The 14,250-nt window shown below is 39.6% G+C and overlaps 1 non-coding gene across 1 annotated transcript; it reads left to right on the top strand.

The window, feature by feature from the left end:
* The first annotated feature begins 6,768 nt into the window (after positions 1-6,768).
* Positions 6,769-6,862, top strand: TRNAI-UAU (transfer RNA isoleucine (anticodon UAU)). The gene is made up of 2 exons: positions 6,769-6,806; positions 6,827-6,862. It is a non-coding gene; the product is annotated as a tRNA-Ile (tRNA).
* The last annotated feature ends 7,388 nt before the right edge of the window (positions 6,863-14,250 follow it).

Genomic DNA, 14,250 nt, shown 5'->3' with positions numbered 1-14,250 from the left:
GGAGAGAGTGCTCTGGTGTCTCTTTTTATAAAGACACTAATCCTATTGGATCATGGCCTTACCCTTATAGCTTCATTTAATCTTAGTTACTTCTTTAGAGGGCTCATCTTCATATACTGCTATATTAGGGGTTTGGGCTTCAACATACGAATTTTGGGGGATGCCAACATTCAGTTCATAACAGTATATAAAAATAGACCTGGGCCCAAGCCTTATTAAATCACATGTGGACAGCTGGATGCTGAGCCATGGATCAAAGTTTGAAAACCAATGGCAAAGTATACATCATTTCTAAAACAAAGAGCATTTAGATAATGAAATAAAGCAAAAGATAGTTTACCATTCATTTTTTCTGAATCTTCCATCAGCTCTCAAAGAGCAAGAAGCAATCCCACAGATTGGAAGATGGTCTTAAAGAGGGCAGAAATGGGAAAATACAGCTCGCGTGTAACGCTCAAGGATTTGAAAAGCTCTGAGAATATAAGGAAAGTGAACAGATACATCAGAGAAGCAGGTGATTGGTATAAACTCTGGTATTTTAAAAAAGCACTTACCTAGCACCTAATATATCAAACGCATTCCAGGAAATATGAAGATACAGATTAAGCTCTGTCCTCATGGTGCTTACAGTCTTGTAAAGGAGATAACTGAAGTAAACAATTACAACACCTAACACAGTACCTTGCACAGAGTAGGCTCTCAAAAGTTCCAGTTAAAGGAACGAATAGATAAATTAAGGATAAATGATAAAATAAATGGAATAAAGAATGTGATAAAATACAGGTTCAATGTACTATGGGAGGTTGAGAGAGAGAGAAACTATTTCTAGTTTAGGAAGTGGAGGAGGGAGTGAGAAAACTTCACACATGAGTTGGGGATTTGTTCTGGGTCTCTAGGCCTGAAAAACATTCAAATGGGAATTGATGGAGGAGAAACATATTCGACATAAACATTATGGAAGAAAAAGTAGGGTGGCAGGAGAGCATGTGAGCTTTTCAGGAAGGAGCAAATAGCACCAAATGGACATGGAACACATTAAAAGAGGTTAAAACAGAAAGAAGATATTTTTTCGTGGGACAGGTTGGAGACAGATCATAGAGGTGATTCAAGAATGATAGGGAAGGTACAACCTATGAAACTAAGGAAATTTGGGAACAAGAACAACGGTTCTTAAAGATTATTCTGATGACTATGTATTAGGCAGATTACAAGGTGAATCAAGTTGAGGCAGGGAGACATTTAAATTATGAAATAATCCATAAGATAGGCAATGACAGGTGGAAATAAATTAGAGGGATGGATGTGAGTCATGAAAAAGCACAACTGGCTGAGTTAACATCTTTTTATATGTTGAGGGCCAGAAAGGAAAAAAAAAAAATTACCTGTATGTGAAAAAATAACTAAGCTTTACAACTCAGGAGATTTGGATTTCTGATCCCAGCTCCAGATATCAGTGGTGGCCTCAGTTTCCTCATCCGTAAAATGAGAATAGAGGAGAGGTACTGGATCAATGGTTCCCAATCCTGGATGTATATTAAAATCACTTGGGCACAACCAGAAGAACCTGCAACTAGAATATACAACTATGTACTTGGGGGCTTTGGGGAGAAGAAAAAGAAGAAAAAATAAGATTGGCAACAGAAGTTAGCTCAGGTGCTAATCTTTAAAAAAAATAAAAATAATAAAATAGAGTAAAATCACTTGGAGGAGTAAAAACAAACAAAAAAACTACAAAAAAAACCCTATCAGAAACTAAAAGGGAACAGTCCCCAAGACATTGAAAGGATAATAAGATAATACTAAAAACGACACTGCCCATTAATATGACAATCTAAATTAAATGGACCAATTTCTTCAAAGACACAAACCAGCACAACTCAAGAAGGATTTGATAATCTGAATCGTCCTTTATCTACTAAGTCAATTACCTTTGTAGTTTAAGAACTCCCTACAAAGAAAATTACAGGACCAGATAGTTTTATTGGTAAATTCCAATAAGTATTTTAAAAAGAAGCAATTATCATTCATATAATCTCCCACAGAAAATAGATATAACACTACCCAACCCACTTTATGATGCCCAAATTAGCCAGTTGGCAGTGCCAGATAAAGAGAGTACAAAAAAAGAAAATAAAGACCAACATCAACCAGGAGCATAGACATAAAGATCCTCAACAAAATATGAAGAAATAAAATCCAGCAACATATAAAAAATAATCATACACCGTGACTAAATAAGGTTCACGTGAAGAAGTTTGAAGCTGGTTTAATGATAGAAAATCAATCAATACAATCCATTGTATTAACAAATTAAGGGAAAAAAACCATGATAATTTCAGTAGGTGTGGAAAAAATAATTTTACAAAATTCAACATCCTTTCATGATAAAAACTCTCACTAAACTAGAATAGAAGGGAATTCCCTTAATCTGATAAAGAACATTTACAAAATCATACAGTTAACATCATACTTAATAGTGAAAAACTGAATGATTTCTCCCTAAGATTGTTAGTAGGCTATAATATCCTCTCTCACTACTCCTGTTCTACAACTTACTTGTAGTCTACATTTGTTCAATTAGGCAATAAAAGTTATAAAAGTCATAGGTTGGAAAGGAAGAAATCATACTGTATTAAAAAATACTATGGGAGGCTACATTGAAAATCCCAAAAAGCCTACACTAGAACTCAGCAATGTGTTTAGCAAAGTGGCATAAAACCAGGTCAAAAAATAAAATTATTCATATTTATATGCACTTAAACCTAAAATTATTCCATATTTTACCTTTGAGATATCTTCCAGTGTTCTGACTATATGGAGATTTTGTTTTGGAATTTGTGATATGACAAGCAAAACAACTTTCATCCCAAGAAAATAATAAGCCTCTTGAAAAAATCTTGAGCGTTATATTTTTTCCATCTATTTTAGAAATTTTAGAAACTCAGACATCTTAATCTTTCACTTTTTAGAATACATAAATCTTGCATTTGTAAATATTCATCACTCTTAGTTTAAGTAACTTCATAACCAAAAAGTAGTATTTTTCCTTAGTAGCAGTTTACTACCATATTGGTGGCTAAATCAGAATTAGTTTGAAAACTGTCGTTTAACCTGCTTCAGGAAGTAGTAAAAATAATACTTTTTGATACCTTTCTACAATTAAGATACGTCACTTGAGTGAATATAAATAGGATTTACCTATTGTCTAACGTATTTCCTAAGCATATCAATCACCAGAATTATGTTCAAATGACACCACACATCCAATACATCAAACTGATTTTACTCAGATTCAGGAGTCTATACACCCAGATGGTTCACTAAAATGTTGATAGAATTGGTATATTTCATATTGGAGAGGGCACTCAGCTGATTATGTTTGTGTGCATACTATATGCAGTAAGAATAATACCATCAGTAAATATAAAATGATGCTCCTAAGAACGATTGATAGTTGTTTTTTTTAAATAGAATGTTCCTAGTTTCAAGATCTACTCAATAGTTCAAAAACTCAAGTTCATAAGATGAAATGATTAAGGAAATTTAAAGTAAGGTACAGTTATTTCTCAAATAGGTATGTTTTTTTCCCTACTGACAAGAAATTTTAAGTAGTCTTTCAAATAATGTCTGCCTTTAAGCCAGATAAATGAAGTAGCATGCTGGGACCATAAATTCCTCTATTCTGTCCTCAAAGTACATTTTATTGAACAAACAAACAAAATTGAAGACTACTCAAGTGATTCTTCCACTATTCCAAACGTGTAGGAACATTCCAGGGATGATTGCATGATTTTATGTATCATAGACTTGAGGTTGTTTTGCCCTTCCAGTCCAGAACATACTTTGATCCTTTCTTACACAGCGAAATGGAAATTTCAGAATACCAGATCACAGAGACTATTGCAAAGGTTTTGCATTATGTGTACTTAAACTATACATTGCCTAAACGAGAAATGGATAAATCTACATTACTTGTGGATTGCTGATTGAAAATGAATGGCATTAACAGCCTGAATTGACCCAAGTTCAAATCTGAGCTTGCTCATTGAAATTGGGGCAGGTTTAGGAAAAGGGTGAGAGTGCTTTCTCCATATCCTTTGGCAGAGTCACTCTGCTGAAGTAATATGTATTATTGTTTATTAATTTCCTAGCTAAAACGGTCACATCGTGATAAAATGTAATTATAGCTTGAAAAGAAAATCACCCGCCTCTGACCAATTAAGTCAGAATCATTGGAGGTGGATTCCAGGCATTGCCTTTTAAAAAAATTATTACTGTTTTTAAACACTCTCCAGGTTATTCCAATGTGCAGGCAACGATGAGAAAAACTGAACTAAAAGATCTCTAAGGGGCTTACTTGTTGGATACTCATGACACAAACACGATTTTTACTGTTGACTGGAAGACGACAAGAATGAGATTTAAATTTAAAAAAAAGAAAAGCAAAGGAAAAGGAAGTGGGGCAGGTTTGGCATTGGACTCCTGTGAGTGTGGACAGTGGCCAACCGGCAGAAGGAAGTCCCTGCCCAGAACAGGATTTGCTGCCCCTAGTTGCGAGAAGTCGTGGTTGATCCCTCATCCGAGCCTCTAGGACCCCCGACTTTGGCCCGGGTCCGAGGGGAGTACGGTGCTTCCCGCCGCTGGGGACAGGCTTGAGGAGATCCCGCATATTTTACTACGAGTCCCCTCGCCTCTACGCTGTACTTCGTCGCGGATGCAGGATCAGAAATCACAACCAGAACCCCCTAGAACACAAAACTTTCCAACTCCCACAGGAGAAAAAGTGAATCCGGCCGGGAAAAGCACAAGTGCGTCGCCAGCTTTCGGTCCTGTGAGCCATTAGAGCCACGAGACGAAAACCTCCACCACCAGCTGCAGGGCGGACGCTCTAGGAAATCGGGAGGTTTGTTATCTCAGTGGTTTCCTTCTGCCACCAGGCAACTTCCCCGACGGTTTGGCATTCCCTGGCGGTCCGGTCTGGACCGAATGCCCTTCACTTGTAGTCAGTGCAGTCTAGCCCAGTGGTTTTCTAACTTTAGCGCGCATCGGAATCACTTGGAGGGCTTGTTAAATCACATTGCCCGTCCCAGCCCAGATCCTGCTGATGTCTGGCGACTACCCTTTGAGAACTATTTTAGCCTCTCTTATCTTGATCGCCCCAGAAAGCGTGATTCTTGGGTGTAGTTCGGTACACATCGGCTGGAAACCGCAAGATAGATTCCAAACCTTTCTCAACCAAGGATCCACAGCTGAGCTACAGAAAATAGATTATGACGTGAGTCACTATTTTCTCAATGGATGGCACATGACTAGTTCCATTCTAAGAGGGAAGTTAATTCATTACATACAGTGGACACCTTAGGGCATTAGGGCTTAATTCTATCAGGAACCTGGGTTACGTTTGAGGAAAGATGGACCAAGGCTGTGTCCCCTACACATTTCACACATCGGAAGAATCTTAGGATTTTCTCAAGGTCTGTGTCCTCACAGAAGACAATTCTTTGAGTTAGTAACTTCAGTACACTTTTCCTCGTGTGCCACAATCCCCTTTATCAGTCTTGTTGAAGATAGTGAGATATCTACTTAGTGCTCTTTAGTTAAGTGGTAATCTTCTCCCTGAGTTGGAAGACAGTCTTCCTCCAAGGGCAAATACCACAGGCTTCAAGAAGACTTCAGAGCCTTTGAACTTTACGTACTTTGAACTTTATATACAGAGTACTTTTCATATATGACTCAACGTTTTTCTATCTTATAAGGGCTTTTAAAAAATATATGATATATGCACATATATATGGCAAATAGTAATCCAAAAAAAAAAAAAAAAGAAGGAAGAAAGAAAGAAAAACTGGGATAGAAAAGCTAGCTAATTGTACATAATCTCTAGCCCACACCGCCCACCCATAAGAAAGACCCTGACACTCCGGGTAAACACACACACAAACACACACAAAGCCACTTCTAGAGATAGCTCCTTCCCCTACCCTGCCGTCTCAAAACTCCGAAGCATGACGTCTTTAACCCAATTAGATATTTTTTAAAACCTAGTTTAATCTAGCATAGAGACATTCAGAATTTCAGAGACCCAGTCTCTGGCCTGTTTTAGTTGTCGCGTTCTCCTGGATAGTGTCGACTCTTAGGTCCCAGGGAGGGATGCCCGAGGAAAAACACCAAGCTGCTGATCCCATTCCATCGACTGTTTCTCAGAGCACTTCGCGGAAAATATAGCCCAGCACTACTTCCTCTCAATAACCGTTTGCATCCTTTGGTGTCTAACTTATTTGTCAAGCGAGAACGGGAAAGAGGAAAAGGGAACGGCTTTGGTAAATCCCACTCGAAAGGGCTTCGTGGTCCTTCCACCCTTCCCGCGCGAAGACAGCCAGCTTCCTCCGACGCTCGAGGGAGAAGCATCTTGGAGAGAGGCAAAACGAAAGGTTCTGGAACCCACGCAGCAGGAGGCTGGCCCGCCCACTCGGCCCAATGAAGGTCCTCCTGGAAATGCCTCAGGCAGTCGGAGTCTCCCAAACCTCTGCTCTTTTCCCAGTCGCCTTGGAAACATCCACCTTCGTTTCTGCTAGCAGAACTCCCTCCGCGCTTTCAGGACTGGTGGCCCGGGACGGTCTACAGCTGAACCCAGTCTGCCTTTGTACGCCAGAGGCAGCTCCGGGACTGCGAGAGAGAGGAAGGCACGTAGGTGGCCGCGACCAGAACAAAGACGTTGCACATTCCTTTGTAGGCCGTGTCATAAGTGACCGGAAGCTGTGAACGAGTGCTCCAGTGGCGCAATCGGTTAGCGCGCGGTACTTATATGGCAGTATGTGTGCGAGTAATGCCGAGGTTGTGAGTTCGATCCTCACCTGGAGCATTGTTTTCCAATTTGAAGTCGCCTCCCTTGAAGACCTTTTCCACCTGGCTTCCCTCTCTGACTCGCGACCTTACTCCACCGTGTTTGATGTGCTTGAATTTCTCCTATAGCACTTATTCTTACCAGTCTCCTTACCGTTTTTGGAACCTAGCAACGCCAAGCAATTACCGGCTGAATCTGTTGTGCTGCAGTGGGTTAGCTTCTGTAACTCTTTATTCCCACCTTGTCCTGCAAGCTGATCTCAAATAAAGAACATCTCCTGAAACTCCCCTTCACACTGTGCTTTTGTGATCATCGTTCTTTGGGAAGCCCCTGACACATACTTAGACAGTGCTAAGTAACTTCCCTGAGATGGTAAGTGTTGACCACCATTAGAGGGAACTCAAAAGTGGGAACTCGTACATACCGGGCTCCTGTCTAATTAAAGCTCCAGCTTGGGGGAAAAATAAAATACTGATTTCTGAAACCAGTGTCGCTTCTTGTGTTTTTCCCTCACTTAATTTTACCCTGATGAACCAATGTTGACGAAATAATCGATAACCAATCTATAAATGAAAATTGGGGTGAGTGTATTCTGAGCCAGATCTGAGGACTGGCTTAGCCAGAGGCCTTCCTTCCCCAAGGAAGGAAGGGCACCAAAGAAGTGGGGTGTACAGAGTGGTTATATACCCTCAAAGAGCATGTTTCACATGTGATTGAAATGTCACTTTTATAATAGTCATGAGACTGCAGGCACAGCGATGGACACAGCAGGTAGAAGGTCTGCTGTCTCTGTGGGCACAGCAGGGTGGCAGGTCGGTTGTCTTGAGCTGGGTGGTCACAGGCGAACACAGCAATCAGTTCCTAGCCTAGGGAGAAATGCTTATCCTTAAGGAAATGCCAATGTGAGGGAAGTTGCATCTTTATCTCAAGGGCATTTGTTCTTGCCTATGGGACATAGCAAATGCTTAAAGCAGATATACAATGCATGCTCAAAGGCCATGTCAGGCACTTTTAGAAAAACAAGGTCAGGCCAAATTAGGTTTACACCAAATGGCTTCCTTATATACTCCAATATATCCTATTGCTTGCCATTTGTTTGTCACCAACAACCACGGAAGATCTATAGCTTTCATCAACTAAGAAACAGAGCCTGACATCCTCAGATGATCCAACTGCCTGGGCCTGGAAAAGGATGAATGAAAATGAGGCCCAGAACCTGGAATCTGTAGAACAACATTACAGGAAAAGCATATTGTTGTATGTGAGGTAGGTAGGAAGCGGGTACTGATTTTGACTTAAAAACATGCTTCTCCCTCTCCACAATGACACAAGGAGTCTGCCTGGTCATAGATCTTATCACATGCCTCCCCACTCTGCCCTAAGAGGGTGAATTGAATTAGGTAATTTGGAGTACTTTTCCTAGCTGTTAAGATTATCTCAAACTTGAGAGTACATATGTCCCACCTGTGACAGGTCATAGAAGGTGCATGGAATGAAGCTGGGCCCAGAGAATTCTCTTGAGGTCTAGATTCCTAAATCTGTCCTGTGTCTGTCTGGACATTGTCCACTCACAGAGTGGTCTCCCTGGGAAGGGCAGGGAGGTCCCATCCAGGAAAGCAGCAGGTAATAATAAAAGTGGGCACTTTCTCACTTATAGATCTTGCTAAGCCAGCAGAGTATCTTGGAAGCTCTCAAAGTATAATCTTCAAATATGTATAGCGATTAACTGTCAAAGATTTATTTGTCATTAATGAGGAAACCAACAGTATGGTAAACTAGTTCAAATGACAATAGAAGAGACTGGTAAATGTATAGTCAATGGGGAAAAAAAAGAATGCTCAAATAGATTGCAAATCTAAGTAAAAAACTAGCTAATGTCTTACAGGGCAATAAAAACTATAATCTTGGGGGGGGGGGGTTCCTAAAAGACAGAAACTAGTTGCATTTCTACTGGGCAAAAGTCATTTGAAACTTATCAATCTTCTACAGAATAACATTTAACTTTGCAGAGTCTGTGCCCTAATCAATAATAAATAGTGACAAAAATAAAAAGTTGCATTGACCAGAGACTCGGTTGCCCCTTAAGTGAGCTTGTTAAACAATGCTTTAGTATGATTTTGAAAGGTTTTTCTGTAATCTTTTTGCCTTATTTTAAGAGTAGGATAATTTTTCTTAACATAGCTAGCATCTTCATTATTTTATCTCTGCCCCCATTCAAATGAGAGTATTACTGAGTATCTGCTCAATAATTTTGCTTTAAAATGTAGATGGTGTTTTAAAATGGTAAGTGACCTTTTCCATAGGAACTCTTTTGAACTGGTTTAAACCAATTTCGTGATACACAACTTGGGAGCTCTCTTAAATATTTAATTCACAATTCTTGAGCACAACTAATCTATCCAGTGAGACTACATTTCTAATATTCTAATTAACTAATTAAAAAGGACAGATGTCACTAAAGAAAATCAATTTCTAATATTCCATTATGCTAATTAGCAGAGCCTCTGGTGTTTATCAAAGGTAAAGAAAATATAAGTACTTTTAGTGGCCACTTCTGTACTGTTGCTTTCTACTTATGATGCCAGCTGACCATCCTCCAGCCTGTGATACCGTGGCAATGGCCTGACCCTAGAATCATTTTAATATACACATTTATATTACACTGTGCAGTTGGTTGAATTATTGGTCCCTCCGTGTATCTCATACTCTTACTGAGGGTGGAGTGCATGTCCTCATCTATAGTAAATTGCATTTCTGAAATAGCTCTCATTCTCCTCTGCAATGGGACCTTAGAACTTCCTCACCTATAATAGGAAGCTATTTCTCTTTCCCTTGAATTTGGACTTGCCTTGTAACTTCTTTGAGCAATGCAATGAAGTGAAAGTTACATTCTGGGGCTTGTGAGCCCAGGCATTAAGAAAGTATGACAGCTTCCAATTTTGCCTTCAGGGAGAAGCCTGAGTCTACATAAGAAGTCCAAATACCTAGAGAGTGTGATGCTGTGAGAAGGCTCAGGCTAACCCCATGAAAAGACTACATCGAGAGATTACTGGCCAATCCCCAGCTGTTCTAACCATTCCAGCTGAGACATCAAATGTGTGAACCAAAAAGCCATCACAGATATTCCAACCCTAGCAGACACCACATGAAGTAGAGAGAAACAATCTCTGTCAATCCCTGCACAAATTGTAAAATCATAAACAAATAAATATTATTGTATTAAACCGCTACATGTGGGTGTAGTATTTCAAGCCACTACATTTGAGGTGGTTTGCTATGCAGCAAGGATGACCAAAAAGCATGGTCCCTTGACTTTGGTTTTGGCTACTTAACTTGCTTTGGCTGATGTAATGGGGTAGAAGTGACAGTGTGCTTATTCAAAGCCTGGACTTTAAGAGGTGTTGCCTATTTCCACTTGCCTTCTTATAACTCTGGGTCATCATAAAAAGAACAAGCTCCAGTTAGCCCACTGGTCTGAGGGGGAGGATGAACAATATAAAGAGAAAAGCTCTTTGACTTCTCTTGCTGTCTACAGATTAAAGCAGAACCACCCAGCTGAACCTGGTCCAGATCATCTGACTTCTCCAACCAGCCTGTATGAAATAAATGCTTATTGTTGCATGTCACTGAGCTTTGAAGGTAGTTTATTATGCAGTAATTTATTACTCTTTCACTTTGTCTTTGCTGAAGGATTACAGACATCTTAAGAGGAGTTCACAATTCAGTTCTTGAGGCATGACCACAAAGTCATTAGGAAAAGAACAGAGAATATATAAAACTTCATATCACTCTGTCCATATTTTCCCACCAATTTTTACCCCTAGAGCATACACTCTGTACGTGACGTAGAGGATCAAAAGGAAGCAAGGTTAATTTCATAACCTTTGCAAATTTGTGCTCTATAACCTCAAATCCTATTGGCAATCTTAGGCCTGATAACTCCCATCCACCCAGAGCAACTTTTGCAGTTTCCCCAATCCGTTTAGTACCTAACTCCACAATATTGCCATCATGCTCAGCAGGTGATCTTATCTTCTGTTTCACAGAGAAATTATAACCTCCTCTGATTCACACATCTGCCTCCTCTCTCTATAAATTTATAATTCATCTGTGTCAGTTCTCAATTTTCACTATTTGCCTGACCTTTCTAGGGAAGATGTCTCTCTCTCTTTTAAAGATTGAACTCTTCATCTGTGCCTCCAAATTTCAACTCCCCATTGATGACTTAACCTTAAAATATGTCATCTTTAAACGGACACACACACTAACACTCTGCTTGATTAAGATCCACACTGCCACTCTCAATATAATGTCATTTTTTCCTCTTTTCCTTTAAAGCTTATTTCCAGAAAGAGAAATATGAATTAAGGTCTCTCTATTCCTTCCAGTTTTCAACCCACTGCAGACTGGCATCCACCCACCATTTTACTAAAAGTGCTTTGAGTTCTCAGGTGACTTCCTCACAGAAATCCCATCAACACTTTCAGATATTTTCTAACTTGATCTCAACAATATTTGACCTTTGACTAATCTTTTGTTGGTGATTTTTTTCTATTCCCTAGGCTTCTCCAACTCTCCTATCCCTTTCAGTTTTCCCATTTCCTCTCTAAATACGAGTTTTCCATCCAAGATTCAGTTCTTGATCTATTTCTTAGGCTAACTTGGGTCTGCACTGATGAATTTCAAAGATCTGCAATCTGTTGAAATTTTGCGTAATTTTTTCTGTGTATGTTACCACTGAAAAAAGGTTAAGAACCATGAACCAGTATTGTATAATGTTCATGGCCTAAATACGTCCTCTGTCAATATTCAGGAGGGCCATCTTCCTGCGCTCCAGATTCTTAACTCTGACTCACTTCTTGATAGCTCTCCTTGTACATTCCATATTGTATTATTCAGGGTTCTCCAGAGAAACAGAGCCAATAGGATATCTATATCTATATCTATATCTATAGCTAAGCTATAGCTTATCCATCTGGCTGGCAGTCTGGAGACCAAGGGAAGAGTTTGCATTATATTATACTATATACTATTCCCTTATGATGTTTTTAATTTCTGTGAGATCAGTAGTGATGTCCTCTGTTTCCTTCCAGATTTTACCTACTTGTGTCTTCTGTCTTTTTTTTTCTTATTCATTTTAGATAAAATTTTATCAGTTTTGTTGGATTTTCAAAAGAAACATCTTTTCATTTCATTGACTTTCATTATTGTATTTCTGTTTTCCATTTCATTGATTCTGCTCTAATGTTTATTATTTCCTTTCTTATATTGGTTTTGGGTTTAGTTTGCTCATCTTTTTCTAGTTCTTGAGATGAAAGCTTAGGTTATTTATTTGAGGACTTTCTTCTTCTCTAACATAGGTATTTAAAGATATATTTCTAAGTACTGCTTTAATGGAATGCCATAAATTTTTATATATTGAGTTTTACTCATTAAGTTCAAAATATATTTTAATTTCTCCTATCATTTCTTATTATACCTAGGGATTATTTACAACTGTCTTGTTTAATTTCCAAATAGTTGTCAATTCCCCGAATTTCCTTCTGTTATTGACTTCTAATTTAATTTTATTGTGGTCAGAGAATGTACTTTGTTTAATTTCTGTTTGCACAAGGACTAATATTCAGCTAGCATTCAATAGACAGCAAGGGCCCTCTATAATCTTTCCTGAGCATGTGGCCTACCAGACCACCCAGGACATGTGGGAGATTATCGAGGATCACTATGACTGGCTTTTTCCTGGTATCTCCTTGTTAAAATCTGACTATTCTTCTGTTCTTTGCTCACCTCAAGCAGTATTGTGATCTCATACTAGCTTCAGTGTTGGCCTTCTCTGATTTTTGGCTACCTAAATTGGTATTGTTCTCAATAATACCCTTGGTCATGGATTTTTCTGTGTTACATTCATAATCAAGTTGGCCCTCTCCCTTCCCTGGTAAAATTACTGAATCATGAAGCCTGGACTGGGTGGGAGCATTCCCAGACCAAAATGCCATAGGTTCCTACTTTTCTTATTGAGGCTCAGCATGTTTCCTTGAATAAAGGTTTCTCAATTTGTTACATGCACTGTACCCTCTCTGCACACTATCCTTGGTTACTTCTCCCTTATACCATCTTTGTTCATTTTTCCAGGTTCTTATCCATACCTGAAATGCCATTCTGTAAGGCAACTATATCCTTCTCATTCCTTAAGTGAAGGTGGAAAGAGAACTGGGAAAGGAAGTTGTAAGAAAATGAACAAGGGAGACTCATATCTTCTCGTCTGAGAGCAGCCCCTGGAGAGGATGAAAGAGAGGCAGAAGAACGCTTCTCTTTCAATTTTAAGATTGCATCAAGGCAGAAATTCTAACTTTCAGTCTCAGATTCAGTTTCCAAAAGAGGCCACCAGGAACACAAAGGTTTCACAGGATCTTTGGTTGCAAAGTAAAAGAAAAGGAAGAAAAAGAGGCTCAAAACCCATTCACCAACCTGTTTGTGGTAGCTCTAACTCAAGCAGAGGTTCCTATGACTATGACTCAGAGCATTACCTAAAAGTCACTATCAGTCGATCGTTCTTTGTTCATTAGCTTAATCTAATTTACTCAGATGTTGCTCAGAAAGCATCTAGGACAAAAACGTTGTAGAAGCTTTCCCTCTCCTAAATTTCTATGGTTCTCTCTGCTGTCAGCTGTGAAACTACTCTTCACTTCAGTGATGAATACCTTTTGCTCATTCATCTCTTGTCTTGTTTTTTTTCTTGCAGACAAACTGAAAAGAGAGAACATTTCACCTGTTTACAATCATCACCTCCAGGTCCTTCCAAGACTCCACAACCAAGACAGCAGCCTGTCAGGGCCTCACTGTTCCCTGCACACTTATTCTCTTCCTGATCCACCCCCACTTTCTGCTCCCCAACCTCTAATCAGGCAGATCAGTGCCCAACTCAAACAGGATCTACCTTGGGTGCAGTCAGAAGTTCTGGAGACCAACTCCTTTCTCTGAGAAATCGACTTTCTGTCTGGCTTGAGACAAACCTGAGTCAAGTAAGCTAAACGGTCAGAGAAGAAAATCAGTGACCTAGCCCTTATCAGGTTTCTGAAGACACAAAGGTGCTGTGAAGGGCAAATTGGGTCCCAAGATCTGCCAGGAGGGCCCAGGAGGTGGCCAAAAAGACGTGGCCCAGACTAGCAAAAGCACAGTAAGAGCAAGAGGGGCCTCGGCTGGTATGGGGAGGAGAGGGCCCGGCTAGGGGAGGCCGCTGGTTACACACTTTCTGTCAGTGTACGTTTTCCAGTACATCAACTTCCTTCCACCTTCAAATTAATTGGGATGATAGTGTTCCATGTCAGAGTGACAAAAATTTAATCTTCCACACAAGTTCAAATTGCAGTTTCTTTAAAAATTTGCAAGGGATCAAAAACGTTCAT

The sequence above is a fragment of the Equus quagga genome, chromosome 15 (genome assembly GCF_021613505.1).
Source record: "Equus quagga isolate Etosha38 chromosome 15, UCLA_HA_Equagga_1.0, whole genome shotgun sequence".
NCBI classification, from domain to species: domain Eukaryota; kingdom Metazoa; phylum Chordata; class Mammalia; order Perissodactyla; family Equidae; genus Equus; species Equus quagga.
This window is presented reverse-complemented; position numbering and strand designations above follow the sequence as displayed.